At 34.1% G+C, this 25,021-nt stretch overlaps 1 pseudogene; it reads left to right on the top strand.

Moving 5' to 3' along the window:
- The first annotated feature begins 333 nt into the window (after positions 1 to 333).
- Positions 334 to 458, top strand: LOC118990124 (uncharacterized; annotated as a pseudogene).
- The last annotated feature ends 24,563 nt before the right edge of the window (positions 459 to 25,021 follow it).

The raw sequence follows: 25,021 nt of genomic DNA, 5'->3' as shown, positions 1-25,021 counted from the left end.
CAGACATAGGTTCTTTATGAGATACAGGAGAATTGAGATTTATTAAGTTTTCTTCATTTATTAAGCTGTGTTTTCTTTTTTTTTAATATTTTATTTATTTATCTTTAGAGGGGAAGGGAAGGAGAGAGGGAGAGAAACATCAATGTATGGTTGCCTTTCATGCGTCCCCTGCTGGGAGTTGGCCTGCAGGGAACTGGCCTGCAACCCAGGCATGTGCCCTGACTGGGAATCGAACCGCGATCATCTGATTCGCAGGCCCGCGTAAGCTGTGTTTTCTTGGTACACTCTCTTATGTTCATATTTTTCTGAGGCTTTTTAAAAAACATGAATGTGAGCTTTGTGCAGTGGTAGTATCATAGCCAATGAGGTTTATCTGAGGCACGATTATTGCTAATTAAAAACATGAATGTGTGTTGAATTTTGTTGAGTTTCTTCTCTTCATGGATTAATATGATATTTGTTTTCTTTAGCTTATTAATATGGTAGATTACATTGATTTTTCAGATACTGAACCAGCCTGATAAGCATGAAGTTAAAGGTACTTGGTTATAATCTTTATATATATGTATAACATAATTATATTTGATTATATTTTATTAAGGATTTTGTGTCTGTATTAAAAGAATATTAGTCCATACTTTTATTTTCTTTTCTGTTTTCTTTATCTTTGTGTGTTCTTTCTGTCTAATTTTGTTTTCCATGGTGGGGGCGGGGTGAGTGGTAGAAATCAAGGCTCCCTGCATGCTATCCATTAACCCACTATTGGGGTGAGTGTTCTTTACCATACATCAGAGATGAAAGTCCCAGCTATGTATTTAACCATCTCTACAACTTTGGCAAGAATTTGGGGGTGGCAGCCTGGTGAGGGTGGAAGTCTAGGCTCTCCACTTGGCCTTTGCTAGCATAGATGAAGATGATTTTTGACAGTAGTTATATGGCTATTGTCTAAATGTTTTGTGTGTTGATAGGTTGTTCCTTTTCCAATGTTTTGTCTCAGATAGTAGGCTTTTTTTTTACAGCTTTTTGACTCTGAATCTTTTGGTGTTTCTGGGTTGCCAAATTTTTCAGCTTCAGATCTGGAATGTATAAGGTAAAACCAAAACAAAACAAAAAGTTGGGGAGGGAAAACATTGTTCTGTTGTTCATTGGGTTCTGAGGTCCCTAACCAGTCTCTCAGCTCTCCGCCTTTCAGAGTTGAGTATCTGTTTTATACATAACATCTAGATTTTTAGTTGTGCTTTGAGAAATAGGGAAAGTATTGCTATTGTGTCTTCTTAGAAGAAGATAACCAGCATTTTTTTAGCCAATGATTTCATAACAATTCATTTATTTTTGCTTAATCATTTGCTTAATGTCTTTCAATCTAAGTATTTCATTTGTCTTATAAATGCTTCTTCAGTTGCCAACATGTACCAACATAGTATAATAAATTATAATAAATTATACTATGTGTATAATATAAGTACTATGAAGTTTTTCAACTCATTAGGTACATGTTACATATTTATAGAAGATATCTTCAAGGTACATTATAATTTATATACAGATATGTGTGCAGTTATAGAAATATATCATTCATGTTTATATATGTTTACATCTGTTATATACATACTTCTCAGCTAATCACAATTAATTCTGAAAAGGGTTATGTATCATCATTTTTGAATATTTTATACTGTACACATGCCATATATGTATGCTACAGACTGAATGTTTGTATACCAATATTCATATGTTGAAACCTAACCCTCAGTGTGATGGTATGAGCAGAGGAGGCCTGTGGGAGCTCCAGAGTATTCCATCATCCCTTCCACCATATGAAATTACAGGGAAAAAATGAACGTATGTGAACCAGGAAGCAGGCTGTCACAAAACACTGAATTTGATGGCATCTTGATCTTGGGCTTGCCAGCCTCCAGAACTTGAGAAATAGATTTCTCTTGTTTATAAGGAACCCAGTGTATGGTATTTTGTTATAGCAGCCTGAAGGGACCAAGACAATGTATGTAAAGATATAAGTAAAAAAGAGCATGTTATGATGACCTATCATCAATAAATTTGAAAAGATCTACACTTTGCTTGCTTATGTTAAAGTAGTACAGAATGAGTTAAGACATTAGGAAGACGTTAGAAAGGGGATTTAGAAAAGAGAAAGAAAAAATAATAAGCAAAATTAAACAAGATGTGAAGAAAATACTTTAATTTGTGAAGTTGATCCCTTAGTAACATTATTAAAACAGTAACACCATTTGTAAATTGGTCATGGATAATACTGTTTTTTTTTTGTGTGGTTGTTGTGCTACTAGAATTAAATGTCAAGTGTAGAGTAAATATCCTGAGGTCTCTATTACCATAAGATGAGAAAGAAATGACAACAATAAAGGTTAAAATCTCAAATTTTGTCTGATCAGTATATGGAAAACAGGTTTAACAATATAACCTTATAGTATAGGGTTTTTGTGCCATTTTCCCTTTTTTGTTTTTTTAATTTAGTTTTACTTAAGTATAGTTGGCATACAATCTTATATTGGTTATATTAGTTGCAGGTGTATAATATAGTGATTTAATATTTTATGTGCCATTTCTTGTGGGAGCCCGCCAGGCCGCAGGGAACCAAGGACAGAGCCCCCACTGTGAAAATGGTGGCGGGACTTGGTTTCTGGTCCCCGGAGCCGGCGGGTATCTTGACATCTTCCGGACCTTCTCCTTCTCAGCCTTGAAGGAAAGAACAAGATCTTGGCATGTGCGTCATGTTCCAAGGAAGTGATAGTCATGAGGACACTGTTATCTATGGGCTAATGTTCTCAGGATGTGAGAACATCTTGCCCTCTTGATAGCTTTCGGGAATGTACAAACTTTTGTAAAACAGCATTGTTCTCAGGCCACTGTAGTTCTGCATATAAGCCAGCAGTTCCTTGAATAAAGTTGCCATATGCGAGCAGAGCTATGGTCCTCTCCATTCTTTAGTCCACCGCCTCACCTCGCGATCCACCCTTGCTGCTGCGGGCAGCGGCAATTTCTTATGTTGTATATAAAAAGGTCAGTAGCAGTTGCTATTCTCTAAAAAAATGTATGTTAATACTTAATTTATGGTATCCAAAGATCCATAGTAAGATCCAAAGATCTTACTATATTTATTATTTAATTTTAGGGAGGTTTTCAATATTTCACCGCTAGGTATAATATTTGCTGCACTTCTAAAGTTTTTTAATCATTAATGGATAGTAAACTTGGTTATATTGTTTCCCTCTATTGTGATGGTAATATGATTTTGCCCTTTGTTTCATGAAAGCTGTGTTTTCTTATTTATTGATTTTTATCATAGAGAGAGAAACATTGACTTGTTGTTCTATTTATTCATACATTCATTCTCATGATGGTTGTTTGATAATGAAATTTTTATCAATAGAATTCATTCTTGGTTTACACCCAGGATGTTCCTGGGATTATCATAGCTTAAGTACTTTTTTTCTAACATTTTATTTTTTAAGATTATTTATTTATTTATTTTTAGAGAGAGGGGAATGGAGGGAGAAAGAGAGGGAAAGAAACATCAATGTCTGGTTGCCTCTCACGTACCCCCTACTGGAGACCTGGCCCGCAATCCAGGCCTGTGCCCTGACTGGGAATCAAACCACCAACCCTGCCCCCTCCCCCTCCCCCTCCCCCCCAGTGCACAGTTTATGCTCAATCCCCTGAGCTACACCAGCCAGGGCAGTACTTTTGGTTTTGTTTGTCAAATACAAGTTGTATTTTTTGGGAGAAGTGGGATATACTATCGATTTACTTTTTATTTTCTGTATAATTTTGAGTAAAACTTATAGGGGTCATACAAAGCCTTTTTGGGAAACATTTTTACCATTTATATTGTTTGAAAAACCTTGTGTGAGATCGGTGTTATTTTCCCCCCATTATACAGGGGTGGACAAAAGTAGGTTTACAGTTGTGAGCAGGTGAAACAGTTTTATTCTTGTATTGTTATTTATTAAACTATTGTATTATTTGTACTACAAGTGTAAACCTACTTTTGCCCACCTCTCTATGCAAAAGTTCATGACTTTAGGCACTAGCACATGGGATTCATTTGTGAAGGTATTTTTTGATAGACATAGTTTATTTACAAGATATAGGACAATTGAGACTTTGTAAGTTTTATTTTTCATCAAGCTATGTCTCCCTTGAGATTTTCTCTTTTCATAGATCAAACTTTTAGCATAAATTTATTAATATAATTATGTACATGTTTCTGGGTGATAGCATGAAGATTTCCTTTTTGCATTGATCTTATTAAATCTTTGTTTTTTCTTAATATGTCTAGGCAGAGGTTTCTGTAAATCTCCTTTCTCTCCCTCCTCCTGCCCCACACCAAAAATATGTTTTAGCTTTTTTTTAAAGATTTTATTTATTTATCTTTAGAGGGAAAGGGAGGGAGAGAGGGAGAGAAATATCAATGTATGGTTGCCTCTCGTGTGTCCCCTGCTGGAAACTGGCCTGCAACCCAGGCATGTGCCCTGACTGGGAATCGAACCATGATACTCTGGTTCGCAGTCCCCTGCTTAATCCACTGAGCTACACCAGCCAGGGCTGTTTTAGCTTTTTTAATTCCTCTTTGTATTTCTTTACTATCACTCACAGACCTTACTTTTATTGTTTCATTTCTATTACTAGTTTACTATTGACTTTCCCCAATATTTTGAGATGGATTTTACAATATGAATTTCAAGAATTTGCATTTATTTTTATAAATATCCCTTTACCCACACATAATATTGTTGCTCACATTTTATAACAGCTTCATTAAAATATAATTGAGCTTAATAAACTTTACAACATTAAATTGAGCAATGTAGTTTTGACTTAGTTATACATTTGAAAAACCAGCACCAGAAGCAAAATACTATACATATCCATTCCACACTTGTTTCCTTGTACAAATTTGTATTCCACCCTGCTGTTTCTACCTAAATCTTCCTTCTTCCCCATGTATACATTGTATATACCCACACATACATATGATGAACATGAAGGTTTGGTATTGCTAGGTCATATAATAGTTGTATCTTTAAGCTTTTGTAGCATATTTCAAAGAGTTTTGCCATATGCAGTGCAATACTATTGTAACATTTTCTATCATACCAACAGTGTATGAGCCTTAATTGCCCTACGTTCTTGTCAGCACTTTTTATGGTCATCACTTTTTAAAATTGTAGCTTTTCTAAGTGGTGTTTGGGGGAAAAGAAATCTCACCATCTATCTAAATCACATGGGTGTAATGAAATAATATTTCTTTCTTTCTCTGGAATGCCCAGTAAATGGGAAAAATTGATCCCCAGGAGGAGGGACAGTTTTAGTTGAGTCTTTTTTTATTTTAGTGTTTTAATTGATTGATTTTAAACAGAAAGAGAGAGAAACATTGATTTATTGCCCCAGTTACTTACATGTTTGGTGGTTAATTCTTATATGAGTCTTGACCAGAGATTAAACCCGCAACTTTGGGTATCATATTGATGCTATAACCAACTAAGGTACCTGGCCAGGGCTTGGGTGAGTCTTTATAGCCTTGTAATGCTGAACTTCTAGGCCATCCACTGGGTCTCTGCTTGTGTGGATGAGGATACTGTTTAGTGTAGAACTGTTATTATCTACAAATTTCCTGTCCTATTTGCCAGTATTTTTTTTCTTGGTATTTTACCTAGAAACAGTAGGCTTTTTTCTAGACTTTTCTTGTCTACACCTTTTGGCATTTCAAATTGCCTGATTTTTCTTATCCAAGTCTGGGATATATGAGGTAAAAGGGGAATAAAACATGCAAAATAAGATATGGAAACCACTACTTTGGTTTTTGGCTTCTGAGGCTCCTAGTCAATCGTCCTTAGTCTCTCTAGCTTTCAGAATATTTTTATGTTTATGGATATGTTATATTTTTGTCCAGGAATTTTAGTTGTCCTTTAGGAGAGAATTAGGAAAATTATGGTTTTTTTCCATCTTTAGGGAAACAAACATCCAACTTTTGTTTTTAGCCAAATGACCTTTACAAACAGTGGATTCTTCTTTTGTCATTATTTTCTCAATTTCTTTGAACGTATTTCATTTATCTTATTAATGTCTCTTCAATTTCTAGCATGTGCCAAGATATACAGATGATGTGCTAGAGTTAAATTATTGAAGTAAAACCTACTGGGAAAATGTGGCAGACTCTGGCTGGCCAGCAGAGTCTGTATGTTGTGACTGAAGACAAAAATAAATGTATAGACTACAGCAGTCTTGTGGAGAAAAAGGGATGGTATGGTATTTTCTTAAAATGAGGGTCCTGTGGCCAATTGTTTCAATGGGAGAACACCTTGGCCACTCTCTCAAGGGGAAAGTTCACTGACCCTTGCCTGGACAGGCTTTTATTGTTTTCTCATCAAAGTAGGATTATGTGATTACCCATAACCCCATTATGTGATTAACTTTTGCCCTGAATTCCAAACCCCTTATCTACACATTTCTTTTTACAAAGAGGGTCAGTTTAAAATGAAATTTGAGATGGACTATTAGGGTTCATAACCCAATCTTCTCAAATCGATGGCCATGTGAATAAAACACCCATAAAGATTTAATCCCTGTCTCTGCTTATTGAGTCTGTTAGTGGCAGGCTGCATGCATGCTGGCTTTTCCGGTTTCAATTAGGGTACTCCCTAATTGACTCTGACTGGTATCCTTATAAAAAGATAAATTTGGACAATGGCAAAGAAATGTGTAGAGGGAAAACTGTGAAGATACACCCAAGGAGAATGCTAGGTGAAGATGGGGGATTTGTTGTAATACCTGTACAAGTAAAAGAGTGCCAAAGGTTGCTGGCAAAACACTAGAAACTGGAAGAGGCCAGGAAGGAATCCCCTATAAGTTTTAGAGGGAGCATGGCCCTGACTTCAACTTGATTCCAGACTTTTGGCCTCCAAAACTGTGAGATAATAAATAAATTTCTGATTTTTTAAAAGCAATTCAGTTTATGGTATTTTCTTATGGCAACCTGGGAAACATACATTCCTTAAGCATTACTTATATTACATACAGATTGGCCAGTGGCAAATTGTCTCAGGTTTGCTTATCTGGATGTGTCTTATTTCACTCTCAGTTTAGAAGAAAAATTTGTTGAACATAAAATACTGAGTTGAAAGTTCTCTTTTTATTTATCATTGGAAGAATGATGTATCATTTTCTCTTATTCTCCATGCATCTTGTGGAGAATGCAGTCAACATTTATATCATCATTGTCAGATAGGTAATATGTCTATTTCTTTGAAGCTTTTGGTTGGTATACATTTATTCAATTAATTAAAATGCATTAGAGTTCATATAGAAGCCAAACACAATTTTATAATGAAATACATTTTAAAACTTCACTAGCTGTGTTATAAATGAAAATGATTCCATGTACCATAACCAAAAAACCCAATTCTCTCTTATTATAACATATAAATATATCTGTACTATTTATATACGAATAAAAATAATTTCAGTGCATTCCTAAGTACAATATTGAAAACATTTTAATTACTACTTCTGATGCTAATGTTAATGTTGATGTAATAGTGTATGAGAACAGGCAAAATCTCTTGATAAAGATTAATAAAATATCACTTGTATTAAATGTAAAAATTTTTGTATATACTATACTTACAGATACACAGGGTCCAGTACAAATTACACCCCTTTGTATTACAAAATCTTTTACACCCCTTTGTATTACAAAATCTTTTACACAAAATCATAAGCATGTAATTCTGCAACATAACAATATCACTCAAGCACACCATATGACTTTTTAGATTAAATATTCAAATTAAAACTATAAATCATTACATCGATGTTACTACCCTACCAACCACACTCAAGCAATTGTTACTTCTGCTGGACTCTGTATTTTACTGATAAAAGTATTTATATAATAAACATAATGTGCTTAACTTCTTTCAACCAAATTATTTCATTCATCGCATAAGTGTTTTTTCAGTTCCTAGCATTTGTCAAATATGGACCATGTATTGGTATACACTATTGAAGGAAAGCCTGTTCAGAAAACAGACAAGTAAATGTGTATATTTTAAAAGACAAGTTTAGTGGTAATGTGATAGGTGATGATATTAAATAGACTATTATATAACGATGGTAATTTTTTCTTATCAAAGCTGGCATTTCTGCCGGGGAGACATTTTCTTCCTTGGAGGTAGACTGAATAATCGCTCCACAAATATGCCCATACACTTTCTGTGAAACCTGTCAATATATTTTGTTACATGGCCAAAGGCACTTTGTAGATACATAAGGGTATGAAACTGACTTGAAAATAGACACTGGATTATCTGAGTGGGCCCAATGTAATCACATGGACCCCTACAAGCAGAGGACTTTCTCTGGCTGGAGGCAAAAGAGATATGCTGGAAAGGGGAAAGGTAGATGGATTCCACGTGTGAGAAGGCTCCAACATTTAACTGCTGGGTCAAAATATATGGCCCAATGTGAAGACTGGAGAGAGGCCAGGGAAAACAATGTCAACTGCAGCTGATAGTCAGCAAGGGAATAAATGGGGCTTTAGTCTTATTACCACAAACAACTAAATTCTGACACCTACCTGAATGATCTGGAAAGGAGATTCTTCCCAGAGCTCATGAAGAGAGGCCCACCAGCTGAAAGCTGGACTTGGGCCTGTGAAAATCCAAGCACAGAATCTAGCAGAGCCATCCTAACCTTTATCCCTAAAGAAATATAATAATAATACCTACTGATAATAATGAATGTGTGCTGCTGTAAATCACTAAATTTGTGGTAATTTGTTACAGTAGTCAGAAAAAAATGTACTATAACTTTAAGAAATAGATTTACATCTCAATAAGTGTGTGTGTGTGCATGTAGTTTTATTTTTGTGAAATAATGCCTATCCTTGTTAAGTGTCATTCATTCATTCCATTTCTTGTATTTGCTAAATTCTGTACAGAATTCAAATATATTACCTTCAGGTTGCTTTTAGTCTGTAAACATAATCATGTTCTTAAATAAGGTTGATTTCAATTCTTCCTTTCAAAACTTATACAATTTTTTCTTGTAATGTTGCCCTGGCTAGAATATCTATAAAATGTTGATTAGAATTGGTGATAGCAGGCATTCTTTTCTCGGTCCTCATCTCTGGGAGAAACTTCTCAGTGTTTCAACACTAATGATATTCTTCAGTTATCATAACTTATTATTTTTAATCATAAGTGAATGGCAAATTTTGTCAGATGATATACCTATTGTGATAAGACTTGATCTTATTACTTTGTTTTGTTAATTTGATTTATAAATGTTGAAGCTACAATAATTCATTCTTGGCTTAAACCCAAATTGTACATGCTAAATTATATATTTGATGTATCTTAGGATTCTATTTGTCATAAAAAGATTAGTTGTCATTGTTATTGTTTCTTATGAAGGATATAAACTGAAGATAATATTCTTTATAGTTTTATGTAGTTTACAGAGATCCCATAAAACATCTTGGAGAGTGTTTTTACTCTTTTTATTTTGTGGAAGAGGTTTGTGCAAGATAGATTTTATTTTATTTTATTTTATTTTTTCAGTCACATAGAAAGTTCATGGCTTAGGGCACCAGGCATAAAAATCATTGTAGGAAGTTTAGTTAGACAAAATTTACTTGATAGACATAGGACTATTGGCATTTCCTAAGACTTATGAATATGTGTGTTTCTCTTTGAAGTCTGTCACTGTCTATAATTTCAAATGTATTGGAATGAATTTCCTTATAATATTATATATTTATGTTTTCAGAATCTGTGGTATTATACTCTACATTCCTGGTATTGATTATCTGAGGCTACTAATATTCTTTATCAATCTTATCATGAGTTTATCTTAAAATTATTTTACAAAAATAAAAACCAACTTTTGAATTTGTTGATATCTTTTTTATTTTGTTCAAAATTTATTTCTCTGACCTTAATATTATTGTTTAATTTCAATTTTTGGTGCCAAATTACTATTTCTTTTTCATTTTCTTAAGGTGGATTATCAGCTCTTAAATTTTCCTGATTTCACTCTGGCATGTATTACCTTTAAGGCACATATTTTCATGCATCCTACACACTGTAATTGACTTAACATAATCTGTGTAACATTATGATTAAGAATATAAGTTTAGATATAGGTATACATTTGTGCAATCATCACTGCAACCAATAAAATGTAAATACCCATCCCACATGTTTAAGTTTCCTTCCACCTCTTTGTATTTCCTCTTCTTGTCTTGCTTAAGACCTCTTTTCTTTTCCATGAAATAAACATTCTTATGAATGTCTTCATATGGATATATAATTTCATTTTTCTTGGATAAGCTTCAAAGAATGGAACAGCTGGATCACATGATTGGTGTGTCTTTAAGCTATTTTTGAGAATGTCAAAGTGTTTTTGCAACATGCTTATACCATTGTACATCAAATCAGCAGTATGTGGGACTTGCAGCTGCATCACATCCTTGCCAATACTCTCAGAGGTCACTATTTTTAACTGTAGCTCTTCTAATAGATATACAATGGTTTCTTAGCATCACTTTATATTGCACAGGTGTATCTACATATTTTTTCCACAGCTATCTTAGTAAATGGAGATAATGGATCACAGGACTGAGACTAATCCTTTCATATCCATTCATATTTTTCATGCATCATTATTTTGTATGCCAGCTGGATTTTTTTGTAGGAAATGCTATGGAGATAATTGCAGGTCAGGGAGCATTTTCTTTTGCTTCAGAGAGGCCATTAGCAATGGGGGCAGTTCATTTCATAGCAATCAGGGGTTGAGAAGCTGGGTCTTAGGTTTTGTCAGGAGTTTTCTCTGACCTGTTCATATTAACATTTAAGTAATAGCCCCTCAGTGATGTCAATGAACCCCTGACTTGTCTCTCAAAGCTTCTCCTCCTTGGTGCACCCTTAGGTCTAAATTGTTTTTACTGGGTTGATGAGATTGCTAATAGTCCTGGTCAAATGCTTAGCTTCTCAGCTTCTTAATCATCTCCTGTGAATCCACAAAAGCCTGTAGGCCAAAGAGGTGTCATAATTTGGTCTCACCAACTGGGCTTCTCTTCTAATTGAGATCTTGTCTTTTCAAATACTTGTTCCCTACATGTTTTTAGCCCTGGCTAGTGTGGCTCAGTGGATTGAGTACTGGCCTGTGAACCAAAGAGTTGCCAGTTCAATTCCCAGTCAGGGCACATGTCTGGGCTGTGGGTCAGGTCCCTGGTATGGGGCACACCAGAGGTAACCACACATTCATGTTTCTCTCCCTCTCTTTCTCCCTCCCTTCCTCTCTCTCTATAAATAAAATCTAAAAAAATAAATGTTTTTAATATTTTGCTGCCAGCTTTCCTAAATTTTGTCAGCAGCATGCCTGGGCTGTAAAGTCCTGACTGTCATTACTGAAAGCTTATATTTCTACAGACATTACTTCTTCAAATACATCTCAGTTTGTGGGTGTGTTATTCCTGTAGCAAATTAATCCAAGCTATATATCAGTTTATTTAATGCAAATGACCTTCCCAAGAAGTACATCTTTTTTCTTTACTTACCTAATTTATTTCATGTAAATATTTCATTGATTCCAGTAAACCTTTCTTCAGTTAACAAATGTGCCAAGTATAGTCCAAGTGATATTCATACCTTATGGAGAGACAACCAGGTGGGAAAAATAGAAGTAAATAAGAGTGTACTATCAGAGATAGACTTAGGAGTAATTTGCTATCCAGTCATAATTCAAAATGACCTGTGTGTTCTGGTGTCATATTTAATTGTCATTCTTGGAACTAGTATGTGAATCTTTATATTTTATTGGTCTACTTTGAATTATGACACAACCACCCCATGTAAATATAATCTCACAAGACTATTTCTCTTTAATTCCCTTTCTTTTGTGTCTTGTCAAATATTTTACATATACAATATTATTTTCTACTTTTGCTTCATAGAGTCAGATACATTTTTAAAAAATAAAAATATTGTCTTTATATTTATGCACATATTTTCTGTCTCTAATAATCTTCACTTCTTGAAGTTCTAATTTCCATGACATGTCTTTTTCTTTAACCTAAAGAACTTTTTGTGTTGCTACTTGTATTACAGCATGTCCATCAACAAATGGCCTGAGGTTGTTTAAATGTGCAGATGTCTTATTTAATTCTTATTTTAGAGGGATAATTTTGATGGCTATATGATTCTGGGTTGATAGCTTATTTTTCCTCTCAACATGGGGAAAGATGCTGCTCTATCGTCTTCATCTCCATTGATTCTGTTGAGAAGGCATACATCATTTTAATCATCATTCTCCAGTAGGAGATTCATCTGTATTCCTCTGGAAAATTTAATTTAAAAAATCTTTGGATGATAGCATTTTAAGTATGATGCATATACCCATGAGAATGTGTTTTTATTTAACCTGTTTTGATTCCATTGAACTTGTGTCTGTAATTTGACATATTTCTAAAAAGTTGGAAAGTTTTTACCACTTTTCCACAAAACATGTTTTGCTATGATGTCCTGGCTTCTCTTCATATTGGACTCCAATTAAAGACGTGTTTGATGATTGAATATTATCTCACAAGTCACTGTAGGTCACTCTACTCTTGCTAGGTCAGAATCTTTGGGTACTACATGATCTCTGATATCTCTGTTCCTCACTTAGCCTCATGCCCAGTGTTTGCTAGGCTTGGATGTGTCTTGTGCACCCATGTAGCCCAACCCTTGACCAAAAACTTGTTATGAACTCCCACGCAGACCTCTGCCCTGGTCTTGTGTACAATTCCCTCATCACAGTGCGATACTCACCTGCATTAGTTGTCCCAAAGTTTAATTACTGCCTCATCAATTTAGCATCACTTTCATACTCTGCCTGGTTTCAAAATCTCTACCGTAGTTCCCCTACGGAACTACGTAGTTTGCCCCACTCCGAGGGCCTGGGCACACCTTAGGCTCCTAACTTGACAAGACCTTTTGTCAGTGAGGAGCCCTCATGTATTGCTTGTGGGAGGAGAAATTGCAGCAGGGATGCTGGTGAAGTTTTGGCAGATTCTTTCAAGCTGAACAGACACATACAATATCACTCAGTAATTCTACTCTGGCATTCAGAAACCCTAATTCCTTGTTGCCCTAAATTGAATATAACCTAAAAGTCCACTCATACTGTGAATACTATTCAACTTTTGCAATCAATCATGTATTCCTACATATGTTTATACCAAACATCTCCAAAACATATTGCTAAGGGGGGGAAGCACATTGTACTTTACTTTTAGTTATGTGCACAAGTATATAAACATAGTATGTATATTAATGCATGTTTATGTGTATATATATTCATATGCAGACTTTATTTCCAATCAGGATTATTTCTGAGAAGGAATATGTATCTGCAGTTTTTCCAATATTTTACATGGAACATACTCTGTATTTCTAATAAAAGAAAAAAACATGTATTTCTAACTAATAGAAAAGAAAAAAGAAAAGGCCTATTTTTAACTAATAAAAAAGAAGTAATTAATAAAAGGAAAAAAAACTGTATAACTAACTAAAAAACAGAAAGAAAAAGAGATAGTCACATGACAATATATCACTAGTGATTATATGGAAGATCTACACTTGACTTTTTCTTGTTTTTATAACTAATATAAAACAAGATAGTAAGTTAGACTTAAGAAGAGTGTATTTAGAAAAGGGAAAGAAAAGAAAGAACAAGAAAATATACAAACAAGCTATATGGAGGAAATAATTAACTTGTGAACCACATAAAAGAAGCAGACCTCTAGTCAGTAACATCATTTAAGTAAAGGGTTATAAGTAAAGTTGTCACATGGAATAATCTTTTATTATTCCAACAGATTTAAATGTCATGTGTATTATAAAGTTTATCTTAAAGGCCCCTCTTCCCTTGATATCGGAAAAAATCATAATAATGGTCAGGATTGTAATCACTCTCAAATTTTATATGATAAATATATAGGGAAAAGGTATTAAAAGTATAATTTTGTCCTGTAGAACTTTTGTGCTATTTCTTATGATTCATATCAAAACTTTATAAAGGATTGTTGTTCTCAGGGAAATGTATTCATTTTTAACTACATACTACGACCATGGCTAAATGCAGAGAACTACTTAGGTACCATCAAAACCACTGCATGGTTCAACATATTTTGAGAGGGAAGAATATAGTGCATAAGAAAAACAGCTCCTGGAAATAATTTCTTAAAGCACAATGCTTAGTTTTTGTGTGATTATGTTATTATAGAAATTTGAAAAATTAGTTGTGACTTAGACCAAAACAGAGTTCAGTTATAGCATATGCTCAGATCTAAGGAAATGATTCTGATTATTTTGAATGTGCCTGCCTCCTATTTAAAGGAAGCACATTTGTTAATAAAAGGATTTTTATGCAAACTCATTTTGAGAGAATAGCATAGTGTAATTCTCAGAACTGGGTTATAGGAGGGCAACTCCCAGATTTAATGGTACCATTCTCTCTTCATAAACTTGAGAAAATTATCATATTTTGTCATGTATAATGTGCACTTTTCTGCCCAGTTTTTTGGGAAAAATAGGATGTGCATTATACATGAGTAGTACTAATTCCATATCTATATAAATGTTTTTCTTTTGTTTATGCTTATGCATTAAAAGTATAACTGTAGAAAGCAATAATACCTGTATGCAAAGTAATACCCCAGAATATGAAAATCGATTTTTTCCCTAAAATAAATAAATAATTGAATTAAAAAACAAAATGAAAGATTTTTTTTCCCTGAGAGTTTGGGCCAAAAACATGGGTTTGCATTACACATGGGAGCGTACTACACCTGGTAAAAAATGGTAATTTGCTTCTCTAACTTTAGTGACTTTCTCTCAAACGTTGAAACAATACACATGTGCTTAAATTCTATGGGCTCTATTTACCCAAGAATATGGCACAAACATGAACATAACCCAAAGTATTCTCAGCAACACTAACATTTGAATGTTCAGCAAATTATACCCCTAATCCTCTATATAAGCATGCCTTTTTAAAGTAATCATAGAAATGAAATATCTCCCCATGGTTTAAAGATTCATACTGAAATATTAGGCTATAGGGAATTCAATAATTAGGTAATCAGATACCCAAATACAATCAAATAATAGAATCATATGAACTCAGATATTAACATATAAAGTGTAACTGTCACAAGCCATCAACCTATCTTTAATTTCCTATAGAATATTTTCAATAAGGTATTGTATAGCTTCTCCTTGAACTTTGGTCATGGGAAAAACCATCTTTGGAACTCTGCTTAATAGTCACCACTATATTTTCTCTTCTTTCCGTTTAACTGAAATATAATTTTTCATTAATTTTCCTCATTAGCCCCATTTTTACTTATGCTTTTCCAGAACATTCTTGATTAGTGGAAATGTTGGGATTTGCATGGGGTTCACACAGAACTAGATTTGCATGTGCTTCAAAGTGGGAAGTATTAATCACCTGAAAGAAAAGAACATTCTATTTAATGCACCATTTCATTTGTTCATATCCCCATTAATTCCTATCAATAATTTGCATAGTTTTCTGTACAAAGAGCTGTGCAAATTTCATTAAGATTTTACCTTAGAGTTTGATCATCTTTGAGGTTGTTGTAAATGGTATTTGTAATCAATTGAATTTTTTAATTATTTATTGTTGGCATTCCATTTACAGTTGATTTTTAATAATCATGTATTCAGCAATATTGCTCAATTAACTTATTAATTTTAATACTTAATATGTTGATTGATGTTAGATAGTATAGAAATATGCTCATTCATAATGGGAATAATGGTAGTTTAATTTTTTCCCATCCTTATGCCTTTTCTTTTTCGTGTAGTATTGCCATACATAAATATTGAGTTGAAATGGTAATAAGAATCCTTTCTCATTTCTGATCTCAGAGGAAGATTTAAATATTTCAGCGCTTATGATGTTAGCTACAATTTTATGCCTTTTTTATAATTTTAGGTGGAAGATGAGTTATATCATTTTTTGCATCCATTACAATAATTGCACTATTTCGTTCCTTTGTTTTATGGAAATGATTTTATTTCAAAGTGTTAATCCAATAAAAATTTATTCTCGAGTATAACCCAGTTTGTTAAAGGTGCATCATACTTGATGTAGCTATGGATTCAGTTTGTTAAACATACTTTTATTTTTGTATTTGTTCATGAGAAATGAAATTCTTTGATTTTCTTTTTTTATGTTATATCTTTAAAAGTTTTATGTAAAGTTTTTATATCACTCTTCAAAAATTTGAAGGGGTTGCTTATGTTTTTTATTCCCTGCAATGTGTAAGATTTGTGTCATTTCTTTCTCAGATATAGGTAAAATTTCACCAAGTCAATGAGCAGAGTCCAGGCTTGTTTATAGAAGATTTTTTATTATAGTTTCAATGTATTTGATAAGCATAGGAATATGCAGGTTTCCTATGTTATTTTTCATTAAGTTGGGTTAGACATTTTATATAATTCCAAGCATATTGGAATAAAATTGTTTATATTTTTCTCTGTTCCCAGATTTTATGATGGCATTTCTCATATAAATAATGTATTCTGTACCTGATGAATTGTTTAATCATAATAAAATGCCCTTCTTTATTTCTACTTTTTTCCCTAGAGGTCTAATTTGGCATTAATTTATGTATCCCAATTTTCTAATGCTTAATTTTGCATGATACATTATTTCTCTATACTGTTAATTTTAATTTTACATTATCTTTAATTTAAATTTCCCTTCATATTAACAGTGTATAAATGGGACTTGCCATTTTTCTAGTCTGAGCAACTACATTTTAATTGGAATGTTTAGACTTAAAATTAATGTTTTATTAAGGTAGATTGATATAAAGTTGTCTATCTTGTCCTTCACTTTCTATTTTCCATCTCTTTTTATTTCTCTTTTCTCTCTATGCTGTTTATTACATATTTTTGTTATCTAAATTCCTCTCTTCTGTTTTTATCTGTTGCGATTTTAGAACATGCCACATATTTTGACACGTCCTCCCTTCAAAAGATGGACTTTTATGGTTCCTCCAAAGACTCTGGGCCAACTTAGTGATCCCATTGTAACCAAATATAGCAGTTTGGTTGCCATGTAAATTCCCAGGCTGAAATTCCAACTTGCTATTACCAACTAATAACAGCAGAGTGCGCTATTTTGGCCCTCCAGTCCAGGCTCTTCCTGCATTCTCGTGGTTCTTTTTCCACTGCGTGCTGGTAGCAACGTAGGAGATTTATATTTTGTTAAGCAAAAAAAAAAAAAAAAAAGCCTTCGAGTTTGTTTGTATGGCTGTGTCTTATTCAGCTCTCAATTTGGAAGGGGAATTTTGATGACTACAGAATTCTGGATTGACAGTTTTATATTCATTCCCTTTAAGCATTGGAAAGATTCTTCTCCATTTTCTTTGGTTCTCCATGGATTCTGCTGCAAGGAAGCCATCTTATAAGTCATTTTGTTCTGGGATAGGTAATGTATCTTTATTTTTCAGATGTTTTCAGTTGGTATACATTTGTTTACTTCACTGATATTATTTATATTTCATATAGATACCTAAAACAGAGTTAAATAATAAAATGTTTCAAAAATTTCAATGCTAATGTGGTGATTCCAAATTATTGATAAAAATATAACTTATGTGATTGACAATAACAACAAAACATTACAGAAGCAAAAGAAAATCTATAAGAAAAATATTTAATTTTTATTTCTTTTTGCATATATATTTACAAATTATATCCAAAATAAAATTATTTAAGTGCATATCTAAGTGACTTATAATTGTTTTTGTAATCGCTCATTTGTTGCGAATGTTGACATAACTTGGGAAAATATAAAAGAGACTATTAAAATCCTTTATAAAGAATAATGAACTGGCCCTGGCTGGTATGGCTCAGTGGATTGAGAACCTGTCTGTTAATCAAAAGAACACCTGTTGGATTCCCAGTCAGGACACATGCCTGGGTTGCAGCCAGGTCCTCAGTATGGGGCGCAAGAGAGGCAACCACACATTGATGTTTCTGTCCCTCTCTTTCTCCCTGCCTTACTCTCTCTCTAAAAATTAATAAAATATTTTTAAAAGAATAATAAGATGACACTTGTATTACCTACAGCAAACACTTTGAAAAATCAAATTTTACATCTGAAACTATTTAGGTAAATACAGTATATTATGGAGTTGATTCAGTGACAGATAACATAAAGAATATAAGGGAAAGTAAGAGTATACATGCTTAGAGTTTTAATATACAAATTTTTTGTTTTTCAAAGAATTATAAATGATAAACTAACAAATAGAAGAGCAAAATACAACACTTTATACAAAATATGCATGAATTTTCAATAATTATACTAAATTTGGTTAATAATTGGTACAAATGAATAGATAATAAAATTCTCTTTATCTTGATACCAGATTATTGAGGAATTATCAAATGGTACTGGTCTTTTGGAAATTAATTTAGCACTTTTTGCACATTCTTTTTTACATACTATTTAAGAACTAATTTGACTTTTTTTTTAAGATTTTATTTATTTATCTTTAGAGAGGAAGGGAACGAGAGAAGGAGAGAAGTATCAATGTATGGTTGCCTCTCGAGAGATCCCTGCTAGGAACTGGCCTGCAACCCAGGCATGTGCCCTGACTGGGAATCGAACTGTGATCATGTGGTTCGCAGGTCCGTGCTCAATCCACTGAGCTACACCAGCCGGGGCAAATTTGACTTTTAGGATTCTATAAAATGCAGCTACTCAAAATTGAGCATAAACATATGATTATAAAATTGGCAAAGGAACTATTTTTAAATAAATTATATTGTGTTCATTCAATAGATATTATGTAGCTATATAATCAAGCAGGTTGATCTTATATGCTTATAGCCGATATATCCATATTGCTAATAAAAACAAAGCAAATTAAAATTTCACTTGTGTGCCCAAGTATATAAGTATATAAATGCATATTTACATATATATCTCTTTCTATACTCACTTTATTGATATTAGGTGAATTATGGGAGGGACTATGCATGGGCATGTTTTGAAAATTTTTCAATGAGCGTACGCTGAATTTACAAGTAGTAACATTAAAATAAATAGTTACTTGATGGTATTTCACTAGTGATTGTTGTTTGAGCTTCTACACTTTATGTTTTTTTTTCCTTTTATGGTAGCACAGAATAGGTAAGAAGTCATGCTGAAAATATGTTAGAAATGAGAGAAATAAAAACATAAAAAAGTTTTAGCCTTCACCAATGTGGCTTCAATGTCCCTCAAAGTGAGATACCACCAGTTCCATTCTCAGTGTGGGCACATGCCTGAGTTGAGGGTTTGGCCTCTGGTCAGAGCGAGTAGAAGAGGAAACCAATGGATGTTTCTCTTACATCAATGTTTTCTTCCCCTCTTTATCTCTCCCTAAAAATAAATAAATAAATAAAACCTTGTAAAAAAGAAAAGGCTTTGTGGGAAAAAACAATTTAATTTAATTATGATCCACTTTTAAAAACCTGATACCTAATTAATTAGTCACAAGATCATTAAACTAGGGACCAGAGGTAAAATTGTCACAAACAATGCTCTTTTTACTTTTCTGCTTTCATTAAATGTCAAGGGTATTGCAAAGTTTATGTTTTGGCATCTCTATTAAGATGATATCAGAAAAAAATGACAAGATATTCAAAATTTATCACAAAGTATATAGAAAAGGCTTTAAAATATGTATTCCTGTTCTGTGGAGCTTTAGTGCCATTTCTTATGATGTGTATGAAAAGTTTATTAAGAATTACTATTCTCAGAAAAACGCCTTTATGTTTCACTGTGTGATATATACCAATATTGATAAATTATTATTTCAAATGTATTACATATAGTTTGCTTTTAGATAGTCTGAAAACATAACTATGTGATCTGTGAATAAAGATGGGTTTATTTCATCATTTCAAATCTTTATGCTTGTTTTTTCTTTTTCTTGCATTATTGCCTTCACTAATTTTCTCTAAAATGTTGATTAGAAGTGATAATAGTAGATGTCATTGTCTTTATTTTTATCTCAAGGAAGTTTTTCAATATTGTACCACTAATTATATATGATACAGTTTTCTAATTTTTTTTAAAAAATCATAAGTAGGTGATTAATTATATCAAATAGTTTTTCTGTATGTACTGTCATAGTGACATCATTTTGTTCCTTTGTTTGTCAATGTTGTTTGATTTGAAAATATTAAACTACCAAGAACCCATTCTTGTATTCAACCCAGATTGTTCCTGGTATATTATATAGTTGAATTATTTTTGGACTCTGTTTGTCAAACACAAGGTTTACACTTAATTTATTTTTTAGTGTTTGCCATGAGACATATAAATCCCTTGATTTTTCATTTGTATAACGATATTATCGGTTTTGTGCCAGGTTTACAGGGATCTCATAAAACACTTTTGGTGACAGATTTACAGTTTCTTGTGCAGAAGGTCATTCAAGATTGGTGTATTTATTTATTAATTATATGTGAAGCATCAGAATTTCAGGCATCAGTATATGAGAGTTCAGCTGTAAGAAGGTTTTTTTATATAGATGCAGTTTTTTTAATGGATGCAGAATCCTTGAGATTTTCTAGTTTAACCATTTGGTTATTTAAAGAAATTATCACTTCATAAGTTTCAAATTTATTGCCATATATTTCCTTATAACCTAATGTATGCATCTCCAGGATCCTAATGATGATACCCCTTTACAATCCTGCTACTACTGATAGTGTGTGTCTTCTTTTTATTCCCTTGATCAGTCTTGCCAGGATTTATCATGTTTTTATCCTTAAACAAAAAAGTCTTGAATTTGTAATTTTTAATAAAAATGTTAATTTTCATGTTCAGAAATTGAGTTTACATTCCTGCTTTATATTCTACTTTTGTGAAGTGTATTTTCAACTCATAAATTTTTAGGATTTCGCCTTTTGCATGAATGGTCTAAGTTCTCCTTTAGACACTTATTTTGATGCATCCCACACAACTTTTAAGAAATTAATTGAACTTTTATTAATTTAGAATCAACAGCATAAATGAAAAGTAAACAATCTATATTTTGATATTTGTGTGTGCATGCTTGTGTTTGTGAACCCATCACCAGAATGAGTACAGTGAAAACCTTCACCCCTGTCCTTAGATTTCCCTGTGCACATTTGGATTTCCTTCTCCTAATTCAGTCAAGTACTACCCGTTTTTCCATGCTGAGGAAATTTTTGTATGAGTCTTTGTAAGAACAGATAATTTCACCTTTATTGGATAAGCTACAAGGAATGGAATGGCTGGATCATATGAGGGATGTATTTAGAGTTGTTTTAAAATGTGTCAAAATATTTTGCAACATGACTCTACCATTATGCATTCTAACAATAGTGCAAGAGTCCTAGTTGCTTTACATTTGCCAGGACTTGTGATTGTCAGTGTTATTAAGTGTAGCCCTTTTTTTAAAAAAATACATTTTATTGATTACACCATTACAGTTGTTCTAATTGCCCCCTTTATTCCCCTGTACCCTGCACACCCCTCCCCCACCATTCCCCCCTTTAGTTTTTGTCCACGTATCTCAAGTTCTTTAGATTCTGTATTTCCCCTACTATTCTTGCCCTCCCCCCTGTCTATTTTCTACCTACCGTCTATGCTACTTATCTTCTCTACCTTCTCCCCACTTCTCCTCCTCCCACTCCCCTCTTGCTAACCCTCCATGTGATCTTCATTTCTATGGTTCCACTCCTGATCTAGCTGTCCTCTTGGTTTGCTTCTGTTTTAGGTGTTGTTGTTAATAACTGTGAGTTTGCTGTCCTTTCACTGTTCCTATTTTTTTATCTTCTTTTTCTTAGATAAGTCCCTTTAACATTTCATATAATAAGGGCTTGGTGGTGATGAACTCTTTCAACTTGACCTTATCTGAGAAGCACTTTATCTGTCCTACCATTCTAAATGAAAGCTTTGCTGGATAGAGCAATCTTGGTTGTAGGTCTTTGGATTTCATGACTTGGAATACTTCTTTCCAGCCCCTTCTTGCCTGTAAGGTCTCTTTTGAGAAATCCCCTGACAGTCTGATGGGTACTCCTTTGTAGGTGACTGTCCCCTTATCTCTTGCTGCTTCTAGGATTCTCTCCTTCATTTTCATCTTGGCTAATGTAATTATGATGTGCCTTGGTTCCTTCTTGGGTCCAACTTCTTTGGGATTCTCTGAGCTTCCTGGACTTCCCTGGAAGTCTATTTCCTTTGCCAGACTGGGGAAGTTCTCCTTTATTATTTGTTCAAATAAGTTTTCCACTTGCTCTTTCTCTTCCCCTTCTGGTACCCCTATAATTTGGATGTTGTAACATTTAAAGATGTCCTAGAGGCTCCTAAGCCTCTCCTCATTTTTTTGAAGTTTTGTTTCTTCATATTTTTCTGTTTGGTCATTTTTTTCTTCCTTCTGGTCTACTCCCTTGATTTGAGTCCCAGTTTTCTTTCCATCACTATTGGTTTCCTGTGCATGTCCCTTCATTTCAATTAGTTTCACCTCCATTTGTTCCTCTATTTTGTGACTAAAATCGACCAGTTCTGTGAGCATCCTGATCACCAGTATTTTGAACTGTGCATCTGATAGGTTGGCTATTTCTTGGTCACTTAAGAGTTATCGGTTCCGGGGCTTTGAGTTCTTCTTAAGCCATATTTTGGTCTGTTTGTGTATGAGGGGAGGAGCCCTAGGTGTTCACCAGGGTAGGGCAACTTAGTGGCTGTATGTGGGGGGTGGGGTCAGAGAGGGGCAATGGCGGTCCCCTCTGTTGTTTCCCGCCACTGGGGCCTGCTCGGTCTGTCTCACTGCTCATTCCTTCGCTGGTTTATCTGCACGTGTGAATGTGTGACCGCTGTCAGCCTGCTGCCTTGTGCCCTCATTGGGTCAGCCTGTTGCTACCCCACACCTGGAATCCTCCCATGGCTGCCTACATGCCTGGGTCAGGAGATCTTTCCTGCCTGACCCCACTCCGCTGCTGGCTCCGCCCCTCTTACCCGTCTGGTCAAACGGTTCATTGTTGTCGGACTTCGGTATAGTTCATTTTTGTGTGTTTTGGGTGCGTTTTTGTTACTGAAACTTTGTTGACTTTGAACTTGGTTGTGAGAGGTGGCACAGTGTTTCCATCAATGCCTCCTTCTTGGCAAAAGTCAAGTGTAGCCCTTTTAATGTATGTACAGTGGTATCTCACTGTATCTCCCACCTGTATGGGCATGCTAAAGGTATCATCCATTCTTTCTTAGGTATTCCCTGTAATTGGAAATATATGGGTCACAGGTCTGATGCTCATTCTTTTCTTACCATTTGCACTTTTACATGGATAGTTATTTTTCATTGTATGCTGGGTTTTCTGTATAAAATATCTGTGAAGTTATTGGAGGTTCTGAATGTTTTTTTTTTCTTTCTCTAATGAGCACTGTTTTTTTGTTTCTGAGAGGCAGCTAGCATGTGGGCAGTTCATCTCATGGCAATCGGAATTTGTTCTTTTGAAGGTTGATCTCAGGCTTTGTGAGGGGTTTCCTATTTCTGGCTCATGTCAACATTTAGGGCACAGCCTCTCAGGGATGCGAAATGAACCCCTGGGTATTGGTCTTCTAGAGCCTTTCTGTTTGGTGCACCTTCAGCTCCAGTGCCTGTTCATTGAGCTGGTGAGATTGCTATTCATTTGCTTAGTTTTTAAACTATAACTTTTTGCTTAGCATCTTAGCTTCTCATTCACCCACTTTGAATAAGCATGTACCTTGAAGGGAGAAAAGGTACCAAATTTTGGGCTTCCCTATTAAGTGAGATCATGTCTTTTCACACGCTTGTCTGCTGGGTTTGTGGTGTCACTGAATAATATTTTTAATATCTTCCAGCTTTCTAGCTTTTCTCAGCAAAATAATTGGGTTGATAGAGATGCTCAATCATTACCGAAAGCAGAAAACAACATAAATACACTTTTTTTGCAACAAGTTTTGTAGTTGTTTTTCTGCCTCTAAGGATGTCTAACCTTTTGGTGTCTCTGAGCCACACTGGAAGAAGAGTTGTTTTGGGCCACACATTCAATACATAAACACTAACATAAGGTGATGAGCAAAAAAAAAAAAGCTTATAAGTAAATTTATGATTTTGTGTTGGGCTACATGCATAGCCATCCTGGGGTGCATGTGGCCCATAGGCCATGTGTTGGACACCCCTGGTCATACTGTATTGGTTCAAACTTTGTATCAATAAGATAAATGTTTTCTCTTAAGGCAAATAATCATTCAAAGAGTGCATCTTTCCTGTCCTTATTTTCTCAATGTGCTGCAGTCAATTTTTTTTATTGCTGGCCCAAATGTTTACCTAGTTCCCAACATGTGCCAGGTATGGGTTGTGTGGTAGAGGTACAAAATTCCACTAACCTAGTCAAAGGCAAACAAGTACACGTAGATTTTATTATAGGAGATAAGTTTTGTGGTAATTTTTAAGCTATAGCAGCCTAAAATGTTACCTATACTTCCTAGTATTATGTTTACTGGTCCTCTAGACATTGGCTAATGAAATTTTACTTATCTTGGTCTAGTTAGAGTTAAGAGAACCAATTTAAGCAAATGCAGTTTCACAGCAGGAACATTCTGTGTATCCCCCACCCTTGTTTTCTCTGATGGTCTTTTTGCCTTCCATAGGTGCCCCAACCAAGTATCGAACCCACAACCTAGGTATGTGCCCTGACCAGGAATTGAATGTGCAACTTTTTTGTGTGTGTACAGGACAACATCTCAACCAACTGAGGCACCTGGGCACAGTTTGTTGGAATATTATTTTGAAATCAAACCACTTTAAGAAAATAACAGAAGAAAGTCTTATACTATACAATTGATTCAAAAAACAATTTGACATGATTTTCTACTCACTTTCAATTTTTAAAAATGACAACAGAACAAAGAACATTAT

This window comes from Sturnira hondurensis, unplaced genomic scaffold (genome assembly GCF_014824575.4).
Source record: "Sturnira hondurensis isolate 20B ecotype Veracruz unplaced genomic scaffold, ASM1482457v3 Scaffold0000856, whole genome shotgun sequence".
Classification (NCBI taxonomy): domain Eukaryota; kingdom Metazoa; phylum Chordata; class Mammalia; order Chiroptera; family Phyllostomidae; genus Sturnira; species Sturnira hondurensis.
The sequence above is the reverse complement of the archived record's forward strand: the minus strand, read 5'-3'. Positions and strand labels throughout refer to the sequence as shown.